Source organism: Cavia porcellus, unplaced genomic scaffold (genome assembly GCF_034190915.1).
Source record: "Cavia porcellus strain 051 isolate PalLab524CR breed Dunkin Hartley unplaced genomic scaffold, mCavPor4.1 scaffold_1, whole genome shotgun sequence".
NCBI classification, from domain to species: domain Eukaryota; kingdom Metazoa; phylum Chordata; class Mammalia; order Rodentia; family Caviidae; genus Cavia; species Cavia porcellus.
Window position 1 is genome coordinate 60,746,154 of NW_026947484.1, and position 6,666 is coordinate 60,752,819.

Here is a 6,666-nt window from a genome sequence, read left to right on the forward strand (position 1 = left end):
ACTGAGATTCCATCTCACTCCTGAAAGAATGGCCAGGATCAAGAAAACCACCAACAACAAATGCTGGAGAGGCTGTGGGGAAAGAGGAACTCTCCTGCACTGTTGGTGGAAGTGTAGACTAGTGCAACTATTATGGAAGTCAGTCTGGAGATTTCTCAAAAAGCTGAGATTGGAAGTCCCATTTGTTCTAGCTATTCCACTTCTAGGCATATTCCCAGAACTGAAAGCATCATACCACAGTGATATATGTGACCCTATGTTTATAGCAACATAATTTGTAATAGCCAGATCATGGAAACAACCTAAGTGTCCATCAACTGAGGGATGGATAAAAAAGTTGTGGTATTTTTATACAATGGAGTACTATTCAGCTATAAAGAATGATCACATTGAGATATTTATAAATAAATGGGTGCAGCTTGAGACCATACTCATAAGCTAAATAGATATAAATACCAAATAGTTTCCCTATTGTAAGAAATTGTAAGAATACATAAAAGTATGTGGTAATCATGATTCCCCATTATATTGCTTTGAAGCCTTATAAAGTTTTCACTCATTAATTGGAGTGGTTTTATTCTGGGTTGTTTGATTTTATTGTCCATGATGGTATGAACAGCTATTCTGAAGAAAACAAACCATCATAATAGCTAATGCTGATTTAACATCATCTTGTCTTGAAGTCCCATCAAGCTTTTGTTCTTCTGTCTCCATCGGTTTTATCATGTTGTATCATATTGGATTTTATTATATGTGATAGTACAAACAAAATTTTTTATAGACAAGGAGATAATGTAGAAACCATTGTTCATTTTCTGTTAGTTGGTTCTAAATACCCTGTAATACTTTCATTCTCTTGAATGGTTTTACACTGTCTTGATATGTTTGATGCTATAGTATATGAAGTTATATTCAAATATTTCAAGGAAAGAGACACTATGGTAATTACTGTTATGTCAGGTTATCTTGTGGTGAAACACTATATTGCTTAAATTATTCTGTTCTGACCTGTGCTGTTGTGTTATGTCCTCTTTTATCTCAATATCCTTTTTTTATTTATTTTTTAATTAATGGAAAAAATAAATTTAAAAATTAGCAGGATATATTATAGTAACTATTTTGATTTCCTATTAACTTGATTTGAAGCCCTGTATTGCTCTCACCATCTTGTTTTGACTGATTTTACGCTATTCTGTTTTGATAGTATCAAGTTTGAGACTTATAGGTAACTACTTTGAAGACGATAAGATTCACTATGATGCCCATTCTGGTTTGACTATTATCTTCTTTTGAAGTCCTGTAATGTCTCCAATGTTTTGGTTTTATTGGTTTTGTTCGGTACTGTTTTGTTCAATTTTATTATAACTGATGATATAGGCAATTCTTTTTAAGATAGCAAGAGGCATTATGGTAACCATTGTTGATCACCTTGTATTCTGTTTTTACATCATGTACTATGTCCATCCTTTTGTTTTGACTGACTCTGTTTTGTTTTGTCACATTTGGTTTTATTCTCTTCAAAAAAAAAGTAATAAGAACTATGGGAGTAATAAAACCCAAAATGTGTAATTGTTATTGTAAAAAAGAGAGGAAAAGAAAGTGCTCTAAAGGATATAACTGCATGTATATTTAAGTGTGTAAGATAGATAACCATATTACTAAGTTTTTGTTGGATCATTGAACAGAACTGTATGCAGTCTCACTGTTTGAATGTCCACTTTGTATGCTTTAATTTTGAAACTTGAACAACTATTTCTAAGATGACAATATGTGATCTATTAACTAGTGATTTCTTACTGTATATTTTTTTTTTGAAATTCTGTATTACTTGTACCCCTTTTCTGTTTTTTTTCTCTTTAAATATTTTAAAATTTTTAAAAAACATTATAAACTGGTCATCAAAACAACATAGAATCATTGTACACAACCATGACATCAAAGAAATAGATGCCAAAAAAAGAGCCACGTATACATGATCAACTGATTTGATAAATGTCTTTTCATTTTAAAGAAAGGCAGTAATAACTGGATATCTGTTGAGAAAGGAAATAAACCCCTCTCTGAACCAACATGCATCACAGGCCTACGGAACTAAAGTTGTATGATTTCTTAAAGCAAATCTTTGTAAAATTTAGTAAACAAAGATATCTTAGGCCACACACAAAATCCTATAACTACAAATTAAAAATAAATTTGACTTCATCAAAATTTTAAAATCTGCCCTTTGAAAGACATTTGGAAAATGAAAAGGCAAGCCACAAATTGGGAAAAAATACTTGAAGTACATATGCTTGATATGGAACTGGTACCCAGAACACATAAAGAAAATTTAGATTTCATCAGAGAAGTTTTAAGAACAATTGGCACATTAGAAATACTTGGAAGCCGGGCACGGTGGTGCACGCCTGTAATCCCAGCACTTGGGAGCCTGAGGCAGGAGGACTGCCACAAGTTTGAGACCAGCTGAGCTACAAAGTGAGCTCAAGGCCAGCCTGACCTGCATAGTGAGACCCTGTCTCAAAAAAAAAAAATACTCAGTGTCCTTGGTCACTGAGAGTGAAATGAACCCATGAGGAGATTCCACCATCAGTACTCTGGAACGGCTGGAATTTATACCACCATTGCCAGGCTGTGGCACGGGCACACTACTGATGGGTTGTAGACTCACACAGCACAAGGCAAAATGCTCTGAGAAGTCTAAGAAAGTGAAATACACCCCTAACACAGAACTCCGTGATTTCTCTACCAGGTATCTACCCAGAGAAATGAAAGCCTTGTGCACAGAAAGCTGGTTCACAAATGCTGGTGAGAGTTTCATCCGTGATGGCCGAGTGCTTTGGAAACAGACAAGATGCTCCCAAGGGACAGCAGAGGGTAGAGGGCGCTCTCAGAGGTCAGTGTGTATATAGTCCCATCACAGAGGACGGAGGGCAAAGAAAACACCTACAACAGACTTTGTGGGGCTGGGCAGCCTGGGGAGGCTGAGAATGAGCCTTGGTGAGACCAGACTGGGAGGGAGTGGTGACAGTGGCCTGTGTGAGGCCATGAGTACATGGATATACTCAATGCCACTCAACTGTCACCTGACACAGTTAAAATGCCCCGCTTTATGTAGCGTATATTTGACCAGGATTTTTAAAAAACAGAAAAATCCTGCGTTGCTTTGTACCCCAGCTGTTACAGATAACACCACAAAGACACTGAGAAAAGGGAAAGGCTGGGCTGTTCAGGAAAGCAAGCCCAGTATTAGAAATCAGCAGCTGCTTTTAAGCCCAGCCAGTGCCTCTTGGGTGCACAGAGTTTCTGGGGCACATTCATCTTTCCTCTCCACTTTAAGCTGCTCCCTGAGCACAGCACCACTGCTCAACATGTCAGCTCCTGGAACTTCAGAGCAGCAGCCTGTGGGCCTCTGTGGGTACGCTCTGCTCCCGCCCTTCCCGCTGCCTGGAACGCAGTAACCTCCTAACGTCTCCAGCCCTGCCCATAAGCCCCTCAAGGAGCAGCAGCCCCCATCATCCTGTCCTCTGTTTGGACCTTGTCACTACCTCTCAGCAGACTTCCTGGTCTGCCCTGCAGTCTGCACAGCTCCAGACCCTGTGAGTTCTACTGTCCCCTGTTCCCTCACCGCCAAGTCTGGAACATAATATCTGCAGTCTACTCCTTGACATCTGACATCCTTCCAACAAGTTTTTGTTCCAATTATTTTCAGAAAACACCTGGGCCTAATCCCATCCACATCCCGTAGCTTCACTGAGAAACGTCACCACCTGGAGCATCTCTCGCTACCACCTGCAGCTCGCCTTCCTGCCCAGAAACAGGGGTTCTTTACTTGTCTTCTCATTGAAGAAGGACTGCAGTGGTGCCTGTTGCCCGACAGTAGCACTCACAATGCAGACAGGCAGGTGGTCAGCACTAACAAGGCCAGTGACCATGGCCACACAGGACCCTGCTCATCCGGTGGGAGAAACCAGCAGTCCTCTCTGTTGCACACCGATTGTTTGACTCATCAAGAATAACACTGCCTGTCTGCAGGACCTTGGAAAAGTTACTCAGCCACTCAAAAAGTGTCACCAATTAGCAGAGAGTATGAGAAGCTTTGGATTAGGACTTCCCAGCAGGTTGGAATAAGTTACATAAAGGAGACAAAGAAAGATACCTAGGAAGGAGTCCCAGCTCAGTAAACATGCAGAACTCTCAAAGAAGAGGCAGATGTTCTACATTTCTGGGCGGCACCGCTGTCCTACAAAATTTTCCTGCACAATCCCATCAAGCTCTGGGCTTGACTCCTCAGTGACTTAGGAAGCATACCTCTGTGAGCAGCACAATGGAAGTATTCCAGCAGGGGACAAACGTCACTCAGAGGAAGGACCCTGCCATCCCTCCTATCCTGAGGGAACAGAACTGACTGACACTCCCTCATAGGAGGATCAAAACACATCTCCAGGCCCTTCCTGAGAGGCTTACAATCCCATCAACCCCAGGTAAGGCTGGGGCTCTTTGTCAGATTTGGCCTAACCCACCAGCCAGCTCTTCCTTGGATTTTATGATGGGGGGAATACCGTGAACTACGAGGCCATCTGTTTTCAAACCTACTGTTAATGGAGGAGATCACAAGGGTTGGGCTTATTTTGGAGGAGACCTGTAGACAGCCTGTTCTGATGATTTATGTGAGAATTCCCTGGTGCATGTCTTTCCCAAAAGCCTCACAGAACAGCTTGGTACAACCTGATTCTGTTTTCAAGTTGAACTTATGGAAGAATTGTGCTAAGATTCTTCCACTACTGTGACTTCAACTTTACCCTTCCTCAGCCAATTGGTAACACACTCACCAAACTCAGAAAGCTGTGGGGTACAGAATCCTGGTTTCAAAATTGTAGGTGTCTGTTTTATGGAAGCTGAATTAGTCTTAGAAAATAATCTGTCCCCATGTCTCCTGTGAACTATAGTTAAACACTTCCTGCCCTGCAGTTTTCTGTGTTAGAGACATTTAACCCCTTTCGAGCTGCCTGGAGCTGCAGTGCTAAGTCAATATAGGACACCATCCCCTGCCACCGGTTGTAAAGTGGGAAAACATTTCAAATTATTCTGATACAAAAGAATCCTCTTCCTTGGACATAAAGTGTGTCCCTAGTACAGCTTATATATGTAACAAATGAAGAAAAATAAGTTTTGAAAATTTAAATTGAATAGCATACTGCAAAAGGTGAAGGGTGAGGAGAGTGGCCCTTAGCTAGGATCATTACTGAAGTCAATCCAAGCCTATTGTCTAGCCTGTCCTGGGAGTGCACCCCTGAAACTTCAGCACTCTGGGAGGCTGAGGCAGAAGTCCTAAGTTTGAGCCCAGCCTGAGCAAACTTGTGACTTAGAGATGTAGGGACCTTGTCTCAAAATTTAAAAAATTATTTTTTTATTTTAAAGATAGTAAAATCCAACAAAACAAAACAGAACAAAGCCAATCAAAATAAAACAACAAAATTGGTACAGAACCTCAAAGCAGGATACCAGGAACAAGGGCAGCTACCATAGTATATCTTGTTATCTTCACAACAGTGGTCCATTCCATCAGGTATAGCAAAATCAAACCAAAAACAAAACAGAATAAACCCTAACCCTAACCCTGATCAAGACAGAACATTGAATAAAGCAAAAACAGAACAATATTGGGTTTCAAAGACAAGACAATGAAATCCCCCATATTTGCTATATTGCATACTGTCATCTTCCCCAGAGATGCTCAGACTGCTTGCCCCAGGCCTGCAAAATCAACCAGACAATACAAGCATTTAGTTGCTTTCTGTACCTTAGACACTATCAGCCCAGCCTCTCCTGCGAACGATGGTGTGGCTGGGAGGGGGTGTTTGATTCTCAGCCTGCCTGCTGGAGGCACTGACTTTTCCTGGAAGCCACACAAATTGCGAAGCTTCCCAGAAAGGCTGACTGGTTGGCTTCTTGTTGGGTCTTCCCAGTCCCAGCATGGCCGATTCTCAGGAGGCACTGACTTTTCTCTTCCTGGAACCATGCAGCTTATATGGCTTACCTCAAAATAAAAAATTTGAAAGGACGGAAGTATAACTCAATGTGAAGGCCTTGGTCTCAACCCTCACCACTTAGGAAAAAAAAGCTGTTGTGTTTGTCGTCTAACTCAAAGGTAGAAGTTGCTCATGGACAACTCGAGAAATTAGGGAGCAGCTAAGGTGAACCTTCACAGAGAAGGATGTCAGAGTGCCAAGCCACGTACTGAACGTGGGTGCTTGGGCAAAGGTGCTCTACAGTTTTCTTTTACTGGAAACAAAAACTTTCTACCCCAGAGCAGATGCTGACAGAAATCCAAAAACACACTGGCTTGTCATCAGGCCAAGACGGGCTCCCTCGCACATGTACCAGTCCCAGCCGTGCCACAGGAAGACCAGGGGCTGTCCCTCGGCCCGCAGATGCACCCTGGAACTGTGTCTGTCTGCAAAGCAGGGCAAGGAGGCCCTGCAAGAAGTCAGCAAGGGCCCTCAGGAGGCCACCTAGAGAGCAGCATGAGGTCAGCACTGCGGGCCCAGTAAAGGGGTGCAGGAGCACCCCTCCAGGCAGTCTGAGGAAGAACATCCTTGAACCAAAAGAGATTCTGCGAATGAGCTAGCGTCATCCTGCTGTGTTCATCAGTCTCTCACAAAGAGA